This window comes from Tachypleus tridentatus, chromosome 8, assembly GCF_004210375.1.
Source record: "Tachypleus tridentatus isolate NWPU-2018 chromosome 8, ASM421037v1, whole genome shotgun sequence".
NCBI classification, from domain to species: domain Eukaryota; kingdom Metazoa; phylum Arthropoda; class Merostomata; order Xiphosura; family Limulidae; genus Tachypleus; species Tachypleus tridentatus.
This window is the reverse complement of record NC_134832.1, coordinates 126,408,697-126,429,352: the sequence shown is the minus strand read 5'-3', so window position 1 is coordinate 126,429,352 and position 20,656 is coordinate 126,408,697. Positions and strand designations below refer to the sequence as shown.

Here is a 20,656-nt window from a genome sequence, read left to right as displayed (position 1 = left end):
GTGGTAGGAAGGGTGTCATGCTGTCAATATATTATTCTAATCATGACCAGCCATCTCCAACTAACACCAAACCCACCAGGAATGTACATCTAGAGGATGGTAGGAAGAATGAATAACACAGTTGGAAAAAAGCAATCTGCCATATATGTATGTATATATTAGTATGATGATACAATGTAATGCTTCAACCAAAACCTGGCAGCATCTGGAATTGTAATCAGGTCCTCATTATGAAATGATATATGGCATCAATATTCACAGAATGCTACCACCTTAATTTCAAATAATAGTGGTAATACCATCACTCAGGAGGACAGGCCTACATGGTCTTTCACTCAAGTGGTAAGAACTCCCATAGCCCCCTAGAAGAAAGGAGCAAGATGACCACATCACCAGAAACAATGCAACAGGTGACCAAAATTCACAGTTATTAAAAGCAGAACTACCAGTTTGACAGAGTTAGCCAACTAACACTCAACATCTTTAATTATACATAGATTCACAGTAAATAAGAGTCTCAATGACACAGAGCATCATATATGGGCTGCAATCCCTATCTGCCTTACTTCTGGGTATTCATGAATGTAAAGTTTGGGACAAGCATACTTATGAAACAAAAGACTACTAGAGAGAATTACTAACAGTTCTACAAAACATCCCATCTTTATGATGTGTAACTTAAGGAGCAAGAAGAGGAACTCCAATGGTAGTTATGTAGTTACTATTCTGATCCAACCACCAAGTAAAGTTGGCCTGTAGGTGGGAAGGCAAGGTAATAGAGGCATCTAATTGATCCCAAATGAGGCTCCAATGGTTAAGTAACACCTACTGAAAGTGGTATGTATAGATAATATCAAGGGAAATAGTTACTTCACAAGATGTTCACTTCCTCAAATTAGATAGGGTCACTCATGCAATACAAGAGGGAGAGGCTATTAAACTGTAAACAAGATATTTCATATCACTTAAGTGAAGGAGAGAAGGCAGGGTTTGACAGATGAAAGAATTAAAAGGCATATCCAGATGACTCAGATATTGTGTGAGTGTGAGAAATGACTTCTCACCTTGATGAGTCAACCCACTCTGGCAGCATCTTGAACAAAAAACTGAGTAAGAACAGCATATCTGACTGGAGATGAACCAAAACTAGCTCGTCATTCATGTAATGTTGGAAACAAAGCAGTCAAGTGAATGACCAGACTACTTGGCAGAACAAGTTGAGGCCAACAAAAGTGGTAGAGCCTGAAACTGACAATCACATCTCTGATAAACAAAAGGGAAGAAATGCAGGGAGGCCTAGAAAATAATGTGTAGATAGATACACTGGCCTTCATCAACAACCCAGAAGTCAAAACCCAACAAAGGGTTAAGTAACACTCCTTTGTAAAATTGGGTACAGCCAGGAAATGGTTCAAGGAAAATAAATCTAAGACAAGTTGTCAACCTCCAGTCTTTATGGGTATTAAAAACAGACATGAGTAAAACCTGGCTGAGAAGGTTCCTCCAAGTTTTTTCTGAAGTCCTAAACTGCCTTCTGTAGATACTGCTAAAAAGAGGATGTCTTGGTGGGGAAAGAGAACAAAATGAGAAGACAATGAGGAAAAAGAATTGAGTGAAAGGCTAGACCCCCTGAAAAAGTCTGTAAGGCTCATGGATCCATTGTAAATGGTGTCCATGTGTGGCAAACATGGAAAAGCCTGGTTCTGACTCTAAGGCCAAGTAATTGACACTGTAATCCTCAAAGAATTTGATGGTGGGAGAGACATATTAAAAGTAGGAGTAGGTTGGGACAAATGGGAAGCTAATGAGGATAATGAATTAAATAGATGAACAGACTCGACTCAGGCCTCCAATAAGTCAGAAAACCCCAAACACCTCATTAAATTAAAAAGACATCATGCAAAAGTCTCACATAGGCATAGTCAGTAAACATACCTGGAAAAGAATGGTATTCTGAACAAGAAAGTCTCAGTAGTATATCAGCCATGTCCAAAGAGCCAGGGTGAAAAATGAAAGGTGAGCCACTATACTAAACAGAAAACCACAAACATCATGTGAACACCTTTTAGGAGTCAAGTGAATAGCTGGAACCAGCAAGTGCACAGTTGATAATTCATGCAGAATCGTGGACAACATCAGTCTAAAACTGGAAATCTGAGGTTGGGAGAAATTCTGTGATGCAATGAAAGATTCCAAAAATGAAGAGTAAAGATATGGTAAAGAAGACTTATAAAATATAAAAGCATGACCTTCAGCAGAATGAGGCAAAGAAAGCATACTAGCTTCTGACCAAAAATGATTCTAAAAACATTGGGGATGAACCCCAACATCAGGTGAAGGATGGAACACTAAATATTAGCCCAACAAGAGTAAGTTGAGAATTATAGGAAACAATAGGTAAGGATAAGACAGCACAAATCTCGTTAATTAATTCTCCAAAGAGTGAAGGAAGTCTGGGTAAATTCCCTGATAACAGGAGCAGACATGACAGGATATTCCTTGTGTGGCAGTGAAGGTTGCAAAAACATGGACACTTCTTGATAATCAGGAAGCCTGCAGCAACAAATAAGAAAAGCAAAAAAAGTTGAAAAAAAAACTTCCACAATTCAAAAATGCAAAAATATTAAATAAATATTAAAGGAGAATGAAGACTGTAGAATAAATGAATCAAACAAGTAAAAACAATCAAGCTTGTACAGTATTACTGTCAATCAAGAAGTGCTTAACAAGTGCAAATGTGGAAAGGACAAAGGTTACAATAGGGGTTGTATCCCCCTTCTATCAGTGGAGAGTTGCTGCATAATTATTATGAAGAAGCAAGATATGAAAGGCTAGTGGTGAGCATTGAAATTTTTTTGTGATAATAGAGGGCAGTATTAATTGAGAAAAAGATATTTTGTGAGAGAAGGAAAGATATCTCATTGGAAAAGTTATTTTTCTGATATAATAAATCCATAAGATTTGAAATTATACGTTTAAATACTATTGATATGCAGTACCTCATAAAATAAATTATTTTTAGACAATATTATTTAAAATATCAACACATAAAGGCTAGTTAGTAATGCAATATAAAGTATGAATCTATACAAAGCCTTTACCAAATGGAAACTTGGCAATAACAAGAGAGTCTGTGTCCAGGGCAGGACCTACTCCATATTGATTCTCTGCACTCACACGGAAATTGTACTTTTTCTTTGGTTCTAGGCCCATCACATCATAATGACATCCTCGAACAAAACTACTCAGCTTGGTCCAAATCTAAATAAAGAACAAGATGAGAACATTCATTTCCAACTCTTTACAACTATGCAGTCTTGTCCAAGTGTATTTTAAGAATTTTAGTTTATTGTAAATATTAACACTCACAATTATCAACTCTAAAAGATAATATTTTAAAACATGTTAAAAATGGTGAATTGTTTGTAGTTAAGTACAAAGCTACATAATTGGTCATCTGCACTGTTTTAACCAAGGGTATTTAAATCTGTTTTTTTCAGCATTATAAGCCTTCAGATTTACCACTGGGCCACTTTTTTGGCAAAAATGGTGTAAGTTTTATAACTACTGTTCTACTTTTTCTTCTACATATAAGCACTGCCACCTAGTGGCTCAGCACAAAGATTCCAACATTTGAAAATATAAAACAATACTGAACCCATACAAACGTTTTGATTATCTCAGCACTCAGCATGCTACTGTCATTTAATCTTAAGATACAAGTGCAAGATAAATTATAATTATATTTTAGTTATACAGTCTTCATAATTATTACATGGATGTATATGTATACACACACAAACACATATTGCACTTGGCTCATACACCTGAAAGCTCTTTCCTTTGATAAAAAAAAATGTTCTTTTAATAAGATAAAGCACTTGATTTATTAATGTGACTTCCAGGTTTTTGGTGCCTTACAGTATTATCTAGACCTCTAAGCCAAACCTTAAAACCTAACAGCATGGTTAACAGTAGGTGTAATATAGAATTTTTTTTTTTATTTTGCAATTACGGGGAATCTACACTGTAATCTGTATCAAACATTTGTTCATTGTGACAAAAAGTAGGTTTATTTCCTGGAATTTGTTTGTTGTTACCTATGAAGCTACACAATGGACTACCTGTACTCTGCCTACTGCAAATATTGAAATCTGTTTATTAGCATTGTGAACCATTAGACTTTTCACCAAGTGATCAGGAGAATCTTGGAGTTGGAGGAATACTCAAGTTGCTATTCATTTTTAATGTGATTTTTTACAATAAAAATCTTGGTAACAATCAAGCCAGCTTTGCAGGATTTTGAAAAATGACTGTATTTGAAATAGTTGCCTGTATTAGAAGAAAAACTATTGGTTGTTTTATCACAACTGGATTATGTTTAAAGACGTGGGAATTTCTTTTTCAAAGCATTTTTTTAAAACATATTTTTATTTACATAATGCCCATAAAAATAGGTTGCAATAAATTTAATGTTTAAGTAAAAATAAAAATGTTTATTCAAAAACTTAACTATTAATGAACAATTCATAAAATCATACTGCCATACTTCTAGCATTAATATTAGAATTAGCATGTGTAAATTGTATTGACTGAAATTCCCAACTATAGTAAGTTTGAAGTTTATAACACTAAAATTCAAGGTTCTACCCTCACAGTAGGTACAGCACAGATACTTTTGTATTTAAAAACATATGCACTATCCATTTAACAAAGTACAATTTATGAACATATCAATAATTTATTACTCACAAATACTTTAAGAAATTTTAAAATAAAAGTGTAATCATGAAATAGATGTTTACTGGAAAATACTGTTTTCACCTCAGTTGTTTGAATATTGAAAACAACAATTTTTTTTCCTTATTTCCTAATAATTTTAACCTGCTAGTAGTAAAGAAAAGCATGACCAATTTTATAGGTGTACATAATGCACAAGCAATTCTTTCTTTTTGTCTGTGAATCCATTCATCACTTTGTATATGTATATGCTCCAACTACCTTGACTGTACTTTCTTGTTTCTCAACAACATAATTCAGTATTGGGCTTCCACCATCATCCAATGGTGGTTTCCATGACAAAGAGCATGTTTCCGGTGTAACATCAGTTACTTCAAGTGGTCCCTCTGGGCGACCAGGTTTATCTGAAAGAGACAAAAAGGATGACATCTCAAAATAGTGACAGAAAAAAAAATTAAAATGGGACTGAAATAGCACATTTGCCTCATTATATAGTTAAGTTTGTTTTTATTGTTATAAAATATTCAAAATAAAACAATACTTGAAAAACGATTAAAATATACATGACACTAAACTGTTTGTTTTTAAGCTACACAGTGAGCTATCCATGTTGAGTCCACTAAGAGTATCAAAAACCCAGATAACACATAAAATAACAAAGAAAAAAATCTTTAGAAGATTTCAGTAGTATTGTAATTTGCTAGTTATTAACTAAATGTCCCTTCAGTTGTTTACTGTAAATGTAAGACTTAAATATCACTGATTACTCAGACAACTTTTTGTGCTGAAATAAACGATGGTAGAAACCTGTGCCTTGTAACTTTACACCTCATAAAAAAAAAGACTTTTGCTAAAAACTTTTCCCTAAAATTATATCTTTAAAGAAATTTCTTGAAATTATAAGTTTCCATTGGGGTGTATAATTTTTCATAACAACTGTATCTCTACACATATCAAGAATTGATTACTCTATAAAAAGTTTCTCTAAAGTATAACTACAAGATTCAAAATGTCATTAGATTTAGTACTGTACCAATGTTTTAATACAAAAAATATTTCATAATTCTTTCCATTTTATGATGTTGATTCTCCCATATCATTATAGAATGCATATTTCAACATTATAGTAATGATACACTGATCTATGTTGACAGCTGAATGAGCCAGGGTGAGAATACTTATCTGAAATTTACTGAAAAGTACAAAACTTGGACTGTTGATGATTGAAAACGGTGTTATGTATGGATGAGTCCAAGTTTGAAATATTTGATTCAAAGCATAAGTTGTACATTTAATGAAGGAAAGGTGAAAAATATTTACCTCAATGCATAACACCTAAAATGAAGAATGAAGGAGACAGTGTGATGGTTTGAAGGTGTTTTTCTGCTGAGGAGACAGGATATATTAGCAAAATAGATGGAATTATGAACCAGTGCAAGTACCAACAGACACTGATGTGTCACAGTAAATGATTCTACTATCAAAAAGATAATAAATCCCAAACATTCACCCTATGCAGAAGTTACTTAGCTAAGAAAAAAGCTGCTGAAATCATTTAAATGATCCAATGACCCCAACAGAGCCCCAGTATGAACCCAATTGAGCAGATCTGGGATTTGATAAAAAAAACAAAAAAACTTGGCAAATCGAAAGTTTCTTCCAAAGAAATTTTATTGGAGTGTATTAGAGACATTTTGAGTATAAACACAAAAGGCATTCTGCTTAAATATGTTGTAACAATATGTGAAAGACTGTCTGTAGTTGTTAAAGCAAAAGGAAAACATACAAAATATTAAGTGTTTGCTGAAAGCAAGCATTTCCACTGATTTTCTGTTGTGCTAAATATGAAGATTAATCAAATTTTGATGTTTCACTTGTGATTTGCACTTCCACTGTTTTTTGAAAGTAGCCTGAAATACAATTTTTGACTCTGTACTAACAGTATTGTATATCAACAGTTGTGTACAAAAGTTCTTCATCACATCTTTTACAATAAATAATATTACAAAATGTAAATATTTATTATCACATTGGTAATTTGCTTATTCTGTATAAACAAGGTCTTAAACATGGCTTTTATATTAAAGATAGCAAGGCTTATAATATTGCTACACAGATCAATAGTTTGCTTGAGGGAAAACTTACCAACAACCAATACTTTACAAGATGCACTATCTGTGCCCTCGCTATTTGTCAATTGGAGAGTGTACTTGCCAGAATCCTCTCTCTTGGCATACTTATTAAGAAGGATAGTGAAAGCCACATTCACTTCTGAATAGATACGATTATCAGGCTTGACTGGCTTTCCATTCTGCAATAAAAAGAAGAAAAAACTGCTATTAGATAATCTTGCAGATTTTTATCTGATTATTCATTGCTTGACTTTAAGCAAAACGTTCATGCAAGTTCCAAATAATAAACAAATATTTGTTAAAACATACTTCAAATACTTTATAGAAAGTCTAGGTTTAAAACCATACGGTAATACTCACAATAGTCCATGAAGCATGTGGTACTGGGCTTCCACTAAATGGAACTCGAAGTGTAAACTCCTCTCCAGCTTGGACAACAATATCTCGCATAGAGAAACTTGCATCAATTTTGGGAGCACCTTTGAAAGAACATAACACAAGGGCAAATGTCACTTTGTATTTATATTCATGCCCAAATAAAAAATAAAACAAGGCAGGTATTTGTACAAAACGTTGAAAAAATTAACTTTTTTTCTAGATTTGTACTGATGCATTTTCAAGTAGTTGAAGCAGCACAGAAAACCAAAAATACCTCGAAAAGAAAGATTTATTACTTTTGAGTAGTACAATAATATTTTTAATTATAGTTTGTTTTATTTTTTTCTGTTAACAGAACACATGCATTTAACTTACTTGGTGGAGGTCTGGCAACAATAGCCTGGGAGGCAGAGCTATAGGGTCCAGGTCCAGCATTGTTTATAGCACACACTCTGAACTCATATTCATTATTCTCCTTGAGACCACCAACTCTGTATGTCAAGTCTGGAATGACTGCCATAGAGGCTCGAGTCCACTGATCCTCACCAGCTTTGCGTTTTTCCAAGATGTAACCAATAATATTACTCCCACCATCATCTCGAGGTCTTGTCCAAGACAAAGTGATGGAATCTTCAGTGGTTTCAACAGCTTCAGGTACTCCTGGTGCACCAGGAGCATCTATAAAGAATATAATTGTTTTATTACTAATATTTACCTTGTGGATGTTTGGTCTCTGTGTCTTTCAATCTTAATCAAATCTTGAACCTCCTCAAGAGGTTACAGCTAATAAATTAGCCAAATCATGTGCTACCTCTCCATTTCACTTCTGGAACATGGTTTATTTATTATACAACAATTTGTTCATGACTTTTACTGAGAAGAAATTTGGTTACACTTAGTTAGAAATGTATTTACTTACCAAATGGAAGTTTGGCCATGATTGGTTCACTAGTAGTTGCTGGTTCACTCACACCATACTGGTTTTCTGCTACTACCCTGAAGTTATACCTGTGTCCTAGTACCAAGCCACGGACACGACAAGCTGTTTGGGTAACATAGCTACTGACTTTGGTCCAAGCTGAAGCTCCAACCTCAAGTTTCTCTACTACATAATTGGTTACTGGAGATCCACCATCATCTCGAGGAGGCAGCCACTTTAGAGTTAAAGACTCACCTTCTACATCCTGGCCTTTCAGTCCCTCTGGTGGACTTGGCCGATCTAAAAGCAAAGAAAAATTGTAAAGAATATCCTAATCATATATTACAGTATAGTGAGTTATATCCAAAACCAAATTAGGAATGCACAAAGACAAATTATTATGATGTCACAAGATATATGGTTATATTTCACAATACCCATTTAAGTATCAGAAGCCTAATTGTTTCTTGGTTACTTGTATCCTTTCATGATAATATAAACATACCTAATACAGTAACCTTGCAGTACACCGTGTCAAAACCAGACTTATTTTTCAGATGAAGCTTAAAATGCCCAGAGTCTGTTCTTTGGGCATCTGTCACAGCCAGTAGAGCATAATCTTCTCCAACCTGAAGTGAACAAGTTGAGATGAAAAGAAAATTAAACATGCATATCAAGATTTTGATGATATATATAAACTTTAACTGATTAATTTAAGTATTTAATTGTAATAAAGATATATTATGTTAGTATACCTATACATAAAGAATCAATTTATAGTTATATTAATTTACATTAATAAATAACTTTGAAATTCAAAGTAAAACACAGTGATTTTGATTTAGTAATAACTGGAAAAAGGTTATCTAGTCAGCCAAATATAATTTGTTTGTTAGTGTATTTGATGAATATTAGATATTTAAAATTAAGCACTCATAGCATGTGCATTCTTTAAAATGAAAAATAAAGGATCTTACACAAATGAAGAATTAGTTATGATTTTTTTATACCTATACATACATATAAATAAATATATATACAGATCTTAATGCTAACTCTTATAGAAACAAAGGTTGTTTTTAAAATGCTAGTCTAAAACTACAAAATGTAAAATATGTTTTATAACAATAATTTTCATTACCTTTGTATAGAATCTAGGATTATCTTTTTCAATATCAATATCATCTTTAGACCAGGTTGCTGTCGGTTTTGGGAAGCCAGTGAATGGAACATGGATATCAAACTCTTGACCAGCCTTTATCACAATGTCCTTCACAGCTCCTGCATTAATTCTTGGTTTATCTAAAAACAAACAATATGAACAATAATTAAGTATGATATAAGTCAATATTAATTTAAACACATTTTAAAAAGTATACCCTTTTAAAATGCAATGTGAAAATTATAAGAAAAGTACATCATTAACTTTTTAATAGTAACAAAAGATACTTTGTATGCAGTCATTATCACACATTATTTTATTGGACTTTGCAGCAACATTTTATTTCAAATCTATATTTTAAAGATTAAAAATGAACAATTGTACCTAATTTTAAAGTCAAATTGCACAGTGTTTCTGTAATTTTATAAAAGTCCTATCATAAGACAATATGCTTTCAGTTTAAGCACCTGCAGTGTTTAAATCATGGAAGTTTGACAGATATCTATATCCCACAACTGATATACAAATTCCCTCGAGTTTTCTCAATATTATTAGGAGACAAAATCGTCAATATTATTTTCTCCTAAACAACTGGATTTGAATCAGTATACTCAAGAAAGCCAATCATTTATTAAAGTACTTAAATCTTTGATTACTTTTGCTGCATATGCAGCTACTAAATTGTAATTTATTTTCAATTAGACTAATTCTGTGTTTCAAGATTCATACATTTTTCCACTGTATGACTTATGTTTATTTTAATGTAGATTATAATCATTTATAATTTTTTTAAAAATTAAACCACTTTATCAAAACTCTTAAACTATATTAGCAAGTTCCTTCTAAAGCTTAATGTCTTACCAGGTTGTTCCTCAACAAGTATCATAGGACAAGGCTTACTAGGAGGACTTAAACCAATATCATTAACAGCTATGACTCGGAATTCATACTCATTTCCCTCTGTCAGGCTTGGGATCTGCAATATGAAATTAAAATGATATTCAAAACTAGAGCAAAAAGTTACAGAAATTAAACTAAAGTCAGAAGTATTAATAAGTAAGAAAAAAATTAAAAATTTAATATCTATTACATTTAAAGTATTAATTACAACTGCAGCCATAATTATAGCATCTTGAGTAATGGATAAGGTTTTAATTTATCTGTCAAAATCTTTGAATAGTCAACAATCTCTCACATCAAAACATATTTATATAAACATATATCAATATAGTGCAGTTACTCTTGAGAAATGAAAATATATTTCTTTATAAACTTCTTTATTTAACATATTACCATGTATGATGTATCAGGATGTGGAAAACCATTAACAGGTTCCCATTCTTTGGAGTCTTTAGGTCTCTGTTCAATAAGGTAGCCACGGATCTTGCTTCCACCATCAGGTGGTTTATTCCAGGACAAAGTTGCTGAGTTCCTAGTTATCTTGTCAACATGTGGTGCATCAGGAGCTTCAGGAGCAACTACAACATTAAAATTTTAAAAAAATCAATATACTGTTTCTTGGCCTTTATTACTGTTGTTTTAAAAGCCTTTGTAATAACAAGTTATTAGATTTAAATGAAATACTAGTGAAAGCTTGAAAACTTTGAAAATAGTAAAAAAGAAAAAGAAGGAATTCATGCTTCGTTACACTTTCTATAACTTTATTAATAAAATGTAACTCATTTCAAAACATCACATAAAAATGTGACATTAAACATTTCAATAAAATAATTTTAATACAGATTTAAAAAAAGTTTTTTTTTCCATATTCCACAATTTTCAAAAAGTAAAGCAAGAAATATCATACACTCAAACACAAAAATGTCCTTAAAAAATCTGAGCACTTTATTTTTTCTCTGTTGATTGTTTTGTAATTAACCATAAAGCTTCACAATGGGTTATGTGTGCTGTGTGCACTGTAGAGATCAAAACCTGAATTACAGCACTAAAAGCTGCCAAGCTTATCACTGAGTTTGAATATTAATTCCAGGCAATGCAGTGACTATCAATAAGTTGGGCCTTAAATTTAGATCATGGGAAAAAAACAAAGCATATTTTTGAAACTTAGTTCAAACAGTAATAATAATGATGAAACTTTGTAGAATGGACAGCAACTGCCTGTTGTGGAGAAATGAGTGTAGAGGACTCGAAGACAAAAGGTGAAAGACTTTCGAAATGTTGTCCTCTACAGTTGCATCTCCACAACAGGCAGTTGCCTTCCATTCTACAAAGTTTCATCATGAATACTCTGCCTAAACAATCTATCAAAGAGTAATAATGATAATCATGTATGAGGCTCAGAAGTGACAGTAGAGAACACATACATCGTCTTTCCTTGGCTGTGACAGGCTGACAAGGTTTGCTGGGTTTTCCAGGTCCTCCTTCATTTACAGCAATAACACGGAATTCATACGTCTGACCTTCTTTTAAGTTTGGCACAGTAAATTCTGTGTCAGGCAATGGAGAAGAGGTAACTCGGGACCACTCTGGATATCCAGTTTCTCGCTTCTCTACCAGATAGCCTAGTTAAAAAAAGTAACACATCAATACTTTTTTATATTCAGGATACATATAACATAACTTACAGAGTGTTACTGTTTTTTTTTTTCAAATTATATGAAATTTACTATCTTGAGGAATATTAAATACCAAGAATATATTCAATCTCTAACAACAACAAAATAGTTTGTACAAGTTATAACAATGAGTGACCAGTTAAAACAATGTATTAAAGTTTTCTAAATGTGGAAACAGAATAACATGTAATGTTCTAAAAACACAGTGAATTCACAAGTAAGTTTATTGATATTAACAAACTGAGCAGATGCACGAGCAAAATAGATATTTCCCTATTTTATTGTTTAATTTACTTTGTTAAGTCATTGTTATTTTAGATTATAAGCCTGAGTTAGTACAAAATAAAAATTTATTAAAAATTTCTAAGGTAAAACTCCCTTTAACATTTAAACAGGTGATATACATAACCAATAATCAATCTTGGTTTCTGGTTTATCTCTTTTTACACAACTGATATAGAATATAATAGGAGGTATAGAGAAATATTAATTTTACAATTTAGAAATATTGTTTTTATAAAGAGATATCAAAGTATCAAATGGTGTGTGCTTTACAAGATTTAAAAATCACACGTTTGAAACAGAAGGTATTAAAATTGATTATACATACAAACTTCCATCATGTTTGTACAAAGTGTATTTAAGCATTATAGTTCATATTAACAAGACGAAAATTTAGTTCCACTTTCATATTTGTTTTGATGCACACTTATAAGAGTAAATCATTAACTATAACACCAGAATCTTTTTACACAGAGAACTGAAAAAAAACAACTTTGTAATAAATTAGATTTAGAACAATTATTTATAATTATTTCAATGGTTATCACTAATTATCATGTTATACCTTTGACAGGTCTTCCTCCATCATTAAGTGGTGGTGTCCAAGAAAGGCTGACAAATGTTGGCCCATAGTCATTAACAATAGGTTGACTGGGAGCATCTGGAGTTTCTATTGTGAATAAAAAAAAACTATCTATAATACACAACTAAATGATGAAATACTGATATATAACCTGATGGTTCTTTTTACCTTCTTGTCTTAGTTCATAAAAACGAATAAAATAAAGTATTGCCAAATAAATTAACCAATCTAAGATATCGCAGGAAATGCTAGAAACATATTTTAAGAATTTTTTGTGATGACAACTGAAAAGTGGATGTGACCACGTTGGTATTTAAATTTATTCTTTCAAAATAAAGCTTGAGTCAGTGAGTTCAATACAATTTTTTGATTTAAAAAAAATTTATTACATGAGTTAGTGTAATATGTATTGCATGGAAATTGATACGTTTATCTTTTTAAATAATATAATTATATACTTCACTTTCTTTTTATTTAAGAAACAGTCCTTTAATTGCACTTTTGCTAATAAAAAATATCCTCAGTTTTACTTTGGCATGCACAATATTTTTAAGACCTTCATTGATGTTTTTTGGGTTTTTTTTCCACATACCAAAAGGATTTTTAGCTGTGACTGGTTTTCCCTCTAAGGGTTCACTAACACCATACATATTTTCAGCTTTAACCCGGAACTTGTACTGATTTCCTTCCACCAAGTCTTTGACTGTGTATGTAGTGGTAGAACAGTAGGCTCCAACAGAAGCCCACTTGTCAGAGCCAAAATCACATTTCTCAATAATATATCCTACAAAAATTACAAGAGACATTTTATACAGTACACATCACTAATAAACTAATTAGGAAACACACACAAAAAACTAAATGTTACAACATTTCTAATAATAATTACAAATCTTCTTTATTTATTAAATAAAAACTATTCCTTAAATTTTTTATAACAGTTATAGTTAAAAAAGTTAAAAGGTTTTAACAATTAGATCCTACAAAATAAAACAACAAATGTTGATAGAAGACAAAACAGAAAAACCCAAGTGTTAAAAAGTCTTATTATTTCAAAGACACATAACACCACCCTTCTAAACAAACATGTTACACTTACTATGCTATACATTTAATAGATGAACAAACACAACAATATATTTGATATTTTGTTTTATCAGCTTCAAATTCATTATCTATACCTATCTTCAATTTTTTGTTGAGTTGTAAAATACAATGTTTCTAGCCTGCCAATTTTATAAACTTATTAAACATAATTACTATAAGATAATGCATCAAAGAAAGATGTATTTGTTTATAATGCTATATATAAAATCACCCTTTATGGCTCTAGATGCCTTACAGTTTGAAATGTTTGCAACTAAACAAATTTATCATTAAATGAGTGAACTTACTACACACCTTGTCAGTTTCTGCTTTTCTTGGATTTTGGGTAACTTTAAGAGTACATTTAATTCTATGGTAAATGTGAAAATATTGCACAATAAATTAAAAAAAAAACATGCATTTGCACATGTGTGTCTTACCTGTAATATCTGATCCACCATTGTCCTCTGGTGGACGCCACTTAAGAGTAACAGTAGCACTTGTAGTAGCTGGATACTCAAAAGGTTCCTGAGGTGGACTAGGTTTATCTGTAGGGATGAATTAAAAACAGAACATCTTTAATAATATAACAGCAGTACACTACTTGTTCCCAGTTTTCTCAGGGTGACAGTCAATTTGTTACTGGGACAAAATCTATATTATTAAATATACAAATATAACACTGTGATATACTAAAACTGTATAAACATATACATATATGATGATCGCAAACAAGTGCTCTCTCTTTTTATGTATATTTGTTGCATTCAGATAAAATGCAAAATTATTGATAAATATAAAATAAAAAAATATAACAAAAATCTTTATGAAAGATCCATGGAGTGACTAGTACAGAAACTAATAGCTCATAAACTTGCACATCCATTTAAAAAAAAATTAATGATGAATGAAAATTACAACTCAATAAAATTATATTTCTCAAACATAAGCAACAGGTTGTTTAAAACACATTCAAAATAAACCATAGGAATTAATGGTGATAAAAAAGTCACAGAACCCCATGGCTTCCTAAGTTCCACTTCCTCTATGATATTTTAATTGGCATTTGTGTTTCAGTATAAGTTTATTTTTACAATAATTGGTTTAGAGGATGTTTATCTTAAAAGAATTCATGAAAGTGAGCAGAAATCTGAGCACATGAGTGAAATTCTATTGTGATAACAGCAGCTCACATTTTAAACAGCAAGATGCAAGAATGTGTGAAAGTGAACAGTAACCTAAACATAAGAGTGGGAGTGACACTGTGTCACAACAATAATAACACACATTTCAAACAGCTAATGTGTAAAAGTAAGTTTATATTTATCAATGTTTCTCAAGCAGGATGTGTACCTGTTGTTTCAGTGAAGAAAGCCTCAGTTCAAAAGCCAAAGTATTATCCCCATTAATTCAATAGGGAGCTTCAATCTGTCAAAGTTTTATTGGATTATATCAAGTATAACACAAATATCATTTTATAATAATAATGCTGACAGTGTAGTGGCTTGAAGATCCTACGTACAAAGTAACATATGATATACACTTATTTTTATTATTATTAACTTAATTCTGGAGCATTATTTTTCCACTTTATATTCATTGTGAACAATCACAAAGCCTAACTCACCATAGACGAAAACGTTAATATCAGCAGAATCTTTTCCATATGGGTTCTCAGCCGTGATTGTGTACGTGCCAGAATCACCTCGCTGAGAACGAGGAATAGTTAAAGTAATACTGTCTTCTTCGCTCTCAGTTTTGATTCTGTTTGTAGGAGTTATAGGCTTCTTATTAAACTTCCATGTGACAGTTGGGGCAGGAGCTCCCGTCAGTGGGATGTTGATATTTAGAGGATCACCAGCCTTTACACGAATAGTACGTCCATACAAGCCATCAAGATGAAGCTTTGGTTTTTCTAATGAGTTGAAATAACATAATAAAATTAAAGATCAAAGTGTAAACACCACAGGATAAAACAACTTTCTGCTTCTGAATCTAAACTTGATTCAGCAGTTATGTTAAATTAGACTACAAAATAAATAAAGTATTGTGTGATGATGAAATAAGTATTACTTGAACAACTAGGCCAAAAACAACTACATCATAAATATAGTTCAGACTTCTAAAACTAAAAACAACCTACAAAATAAGGTTTATATATTCTATTTGGAGAGGTATCTACTGAAATATGATACAAAGAAGAGTGGGGATATTCTCTTTCTATAGGATTTAATCTCTATTTGCAAATAGAGGTAATGGAGGTATTAATCTGACTAATATGTAAATGGTCATTAGAAGTATTATAGCAATACATAATTTTGAACAAATGTGCTAATTGAAAGGCAGTGAGTAAATTTATGAAAAATTTAATTTCAAATATAGAACAAATTATTTATTTATTTGTTTAGAATTCTGCACAAAGCTACATGAGGACTATCTGTGCTAGCTGACCCTAATTTAGCAGTCTAATACTAGAAGGAAGGCAACTAGCCATAACCACCCATCACCAACTCTTGGGCTACTTTTTTACATACAAATAATGGTTTGAGCATTACATTATAATGCCTCCAAGGCATGTTTGGTGTGATGGGAATTTGAAACTGCAACCCTCAGATACAAATTAAACACCTTTACAACCTGGCCACTCCAGGCTTATAGAACAGATAAAAGTGCTCAAACCGACAATACCCTGTCAACTGCAACCATTTGTTTCTTCTTATGAAACAGAAATAGCAATTACCAAACAAAGCAGATTCTGTCTAATTATGAAAGATAACTAAATGTATCTTCTGAAGCAAAAAACACATCTGTATGAACATAAAAAAAACCTGTGATGGCTAAGATGACAGGTACATTTTAAGCAAACAAAACTAGGAATCTCACCCTAATTTTAATAATGAAGTACCACACCTAACTTTTTCTTTGATCAGTAAAGTAATAATATGCATTATCTGTTAAATGAGTTGTCTTAAATATTTATGTATATTATGAAGTTTTCACATGCTAAACATTCAAGATTAGTGAAGTTCATATATGATATTCAACAAAACAACAGAGGTACATTGAAGACAGGTGTAAGTATAACTGAATATTCATATGGTTGACTGGACAGACTAACCCTATTTTGGAGAAGAGGTGTTGACTCTAATTTGAACTTATGAAGAGTAACTTTATGAAATGTAGCAAGCTTTTATTTAGTCAACATTATAAGTATGTTGTACAGAATAGATAAGATGTGTTATTACAGTTTTGTTAGTATGGGTATGTCTGAAATATCAAAATCAGTTTGACAAATGAGTGTAAAATGATGTTCATGTGAACATTAAAATACTTTATCTATCATTCAAGTCGCACATTGCAATTTCATAACCTTTAAATATCCTTAATGCATATATAATGTTTTTTTCAATATCATTGTATATTTCACTTATTTTAACATAAAATGTCGCAAGATCAGCAATGTATGGTAACATCAAATGCATAATACCATACTGAATGGCACTCTCAACATGCATAATACCATACTGAATGGCACTCTCAACAAAGTTTTGGCAGACACACTTTAACAACTACCCATATACAATGGGTTAAATTAACTTGTTATAACACACTTGGTACGTTACACAGAATGTGAGGTTTTTGTGCTACTTGTTTACTTCTTTGTTTCAGCCATTCACAGAAACCCACACAGTGGCTATCTTTACTAGCTATACATAATTTTGAACAGATATACTAATAGAAAGGCAGTTAACCAACAGCATTCTTGTGCTACTATAATCAGGCAGTAGGGTTTGGACCACCACTCTTATAACACACCCATAGCATCAAAGTACAGTGTGCAATTTTGTAGCATCAGGATGCAAACCACAGAAATTCATATTTACAGTCTAGCACATTAACCACTATGCTATGACTAGTCTTTCTATATTACTAAGATTGTATTTTAACAATGTACTGGAAGGACAGTGTTAGAGTATGTGAATGTTGTCAGTGAGAAAATTATATAACAATATACATTAGATAAATCACTTTAGGTATTATTAAAAGAACATAATACTTATAGAGACTAAAATTTCATGCCTACTTCAGGAGATACATTTATCTTATTACCTACTTCACTGGGCTACTTTTAATAACCCATTTGATTATTCATTCTGTTCACAAGTTATCTCTGATAAGTATTATTATGAATGAATAAATCATTCCATAACTGGTGCTAATGGTTTAGATGTGGAATGCCACAGTATACTTCAGTAGGTATCTTTCCATTGAGCATTTTTAAAATATGTTTGCACTCATCTGTCTTGAAACAACACATAAAACAAAATAAAAACCTTTTGTTGGTTTAGCAGCAATAGGCAAAGAGGCTTTGCTAGGCTCACTGGGTCCTGCCTTGTTGTTAGCAATTACTCTGTATTCATACTGATGACCATCCATGACACTATTGTCTGTGAACTCATTACCCTGTTCGGAACACAGATATTACACAATATAACAGTTATTTTGATCTCAATACACTGTTCATTGTACCATGCATAAAACATATTAATAACTATAATCTATATTCTGTAAACATTCTGTTCATAGAACTATAAATTCCTCAGAAATTAATAAATAATTGATTATGCTGTCTGTGAATACTTTATACTGTTGTAAAGAGCACAAGTGTTAATAACCACTATGTTGTTTGTGAATACATTACCTGTTCAGGGCATTGTAAACAGCATAGGTGTTAATAACCATGATTGTCTTCAAAAATATTACCCTGTCAAGAATAATATAAATAGCACAGGTAGTAATAGCTGTTTATTTCATTGTTTGTAAGCCTACTATTTCTTCTAAGTATTGTGAACTTATAACTGTTATTATAAAGTTATCATATGAGTAATTCATTATACTGTTTCAAATACCACAAGTAATACAAACATTAAAAACTATAATCCATAATAAAGTCTGTGGATCAATTACCCTACAAAAACAGATACAAAGTTTAAAGTATTGTACCATATAATTAACACCCTTTACCATGATGTTAAGTGAACTCGATATTTTTTTAAAATAAAAGAAAATAGTAAATTTTCTTATAAAATGAATATAACACAGTTTATAACTGAATACATATTTTGAAATCAGATCTGCCATCTGCATTAAGAAACAGCTTTCAAATAATACAGGTACAGTTACTAAAAGAAACTATTTATTTTACTGCTTAACTACTAGAAATAAATATTTCAGCTTCATGAATATATAGTTCTTAAAAGTATTTACATATATATATATAGATAGGTTTCTCACAAACTAATATTCCATATCAAATGTATGAAAGGTGACGTTCCCTCTTTAAAAAGAAGTTTACCTCATAAAAGTAATTATTATATGTACTTGAATATGTTTTAATCACTTTCACGATCTTGTGTGTTTTCCGAGTATCATTTTCATTTCTTCTTGATATTATGGCTTAAAACCTAATCTCAACTTATATAAAATAGTTTAAAAACTTGAAAAACACATTTAGGCAAACTTAAAATACAAATATTAGTTCTTTAACCACAAAAGTACATTTAACAGAGCTTGCATTTCAAAATTTGTTCATCTTCTACTTACCCTAATGGGTTCCTTGTTAACAGGCACCCATCTGTTTGCTCTAGTATCTCGTCTCTCAACGTCATAACTTTCAACTGGAGATCCTCCATCAGTTTTTGGAGGAGACCATTTGATTTTGATGAAGTCCTTATCATGATCTACTGGTTTTGGTTGACCTGGCTTGGATGGTACACCTAGTGCAAAAAAATAAAAGTTAATATAGATAACCTCAATACATAATACATATTTAACACTCAGCTGAAGTTAGGGCAAAAGAAACCATGATTTAAAATGTCACAAATACAAGTTGCTACAGAGGGTTGAATATGTTTTATTAAATAAATTGTGGAGCCTCACAAAATCATTGCAGTCTATATCAATATGTTTGGTCATGTTCAATCTTAACAATAACCCTGCAGTGTGGTTTCTACTGCAAGATGCTTTACTGTGTTGCCATGCACAATGCTTACAATTCTTCCCCACTTGCATTTCATAATTTATCTAGTGCATGGAAACAATAGTTTTTCATTTTATCCGCTGAATTTAACTGGTATGCTTTTGTATGGAATAGCATGAATATCTGTTTTATTCTTAAACTACTTCAGATACATCACTGTTGAATGAAAGGTGAGACTACGTGTTTTATTTTGGGGAGCTTATGCTCTACTGGCCTCGTTTCCAAACAGAGGTCCTTCTAGATTCAGCCCCAATTACGAGAAAAACCAATGTCCATGGTGGTTCAAAAAATTTTTTTGAATTATATTAGCATTATAGTACTAATTTTATGAAAACTATAAAAGAGAAGAAATGGCCAACATTACTGAGGTTTAATTTTGATTTTGTTCTTCACTTCTTCCAATATTGCCCAATTTTCTATAACCACAAAATATTTTCAAACTGATTTAACTGCATTTGACAGCCATTTTCCTTGTTTGCTTCACAAACATTCACAACAAATTAAAGTTCTTTTACTTTCTTCAGGAGAATCTATAATTGTAACATATGACTAAATATGGGCTTTCACACATGTGAAAAATAGCGTGATTAATTAGATTTGCACAAGCACCAATGTGTTCTTGTACTACTATACATGCCAAATAAAAATAACTGTAGATTATGTTGTTTTGGATATGTGTAGAGCTTTTACAATGATTTGTGTATTTTCACCCTTTATAAGATGCCACATTTAGATTACTAAAGGTATGGTATCAACTG

General features: G+C 31.6%; 1 pseudogene across 1 annotated transcript in view; it reads right to left on the bottom strand.

Annotated features, from left to right (window-relative positions):
- Positions 1-20,656, bottom strand: part of LOC143223440 (twitchin-like) — a 255,270-nt pseudogene that overhangs the window by 49,280 nt on the left and 185,334 nt on the right. The window contains exons 86-102 of the transcript XR_013012917.1: positions 19,463-19,635; positions 18,193-18,322; positions 15,486-15,773; positions 14,299-14,406; positions 13,365-13,556; positions 12,755-12,859; positions 11,656-11,853; positions 10,625-10,809; positions 10,193-10,307; positions 9,311-9,471; positions 8,675-8,798; positions 8,170-8,469; positions 7,626-7,928; positions 7,233-7,351; positions 6,886-7,051; positions 5,002-5,144; positions 3,102-3,261 (exon numbers count right to left, since the gene is read on the bottom strand). The product of XR_013012917.1 is annotated as a twitchin-like (transcript). The remainder of the gene's footprint in view (positions 1-3,101; positions 3,262-5,001; positions 5,145-6,885; positions 7,052-7,232; positions 7,352-7,625; positions 7,929-8,169; positions 8,470-8,674; positions 8,799-9,310; positions 9,472-10,192; positions 10,308-10,624; positions 10,810-11,655; positions 11,854-12,754; positions 12,860-13,364; positions 13,557-14,298; positions 14,407-15,485; positions 15,774-18,192; positions 18,323-19,462; positions 19,636-20,656) is intronic.